The 603-nt window shown below is 58.0% G+C and overlaps 1 protein-coding gene across 3 annotated transcripts in view; it reads left to right on the plus strand.

Moving 5' to 3' along the window:
- The window catches only part of SLAIN2 (SLAIN motif family member 2), a 74625-nt gene that overhangs the window by 40737 nt on the left and 33285 nt on the right, over positions 1–603 (plus strand). The window lies entirely within an intron of this gene.

Here is a 603-nt window from a genome sequence, read left to right on the forward strand (position 1 = left end):
GGGGGGGGGGGGGGTCTCATGGTGCCCCAGCAATCTGTTGTGCTCTGCCTTTCCCTCCACTTCCCCACTAAGACCAAGGGAGGGAGAGGAGAGGGCCTCCCTGGCAGCCCAGGGAGCAGGGCTGCAGTCCAGCCAGGACTGGAGACCTCGACTCTGCTTATCATGGTTATGTGTCACAGAGCTTTCTGCCGCAGGCTCTGGGCAGCAGTGCGTTCTCCTAGCTGCCCTTTCATGAAGGGTGGTAAGTTCTCAGAGCCCCAGTCTTGGGGGACCTGCAGCTCTGCTCACTGCTGCAGTTAGGATTAGTGATGCTGTCACTAGGACAGCAAGGGTGAGGGATATCTGGTGTCCCAGCAGCAGCAGTGACAGGGATGGCTGCTGGTCCCTCTGGGACAGTGAGCTATCAGACAGCCTGCTGCTGCTCTAGTCATGAGGACAGGAGCAGCTTTCTTTGCCTCAGAAGTTGGCAAGCTGTCAGACAGCTCACTGCTGCCCCTGGCACAACAGCATATTTTATGACAGCTTGTCACCCTGCATGGGAGGCTGAAAGCCTGCCCAGTGGTCCCCTTTCTCTGCTAGGGCAGAGGGCAGGGTATCAGATAT

This window comes from Gavialis gangeticus, unplaced genomic scaffold, assembly GCF_001723915.1.
Source record: "Gavialis gangeticus isolate Ggan-Ray unplaced genomic scaffold, GavGan_comp1, whole genome shotgun sequence".
Classification (NCBI taxonomy): Eukaryota; Metazoa; Chordata; order Crocodylia; family Gavialidae; genus Gavialis; species Gavialis gangeticus.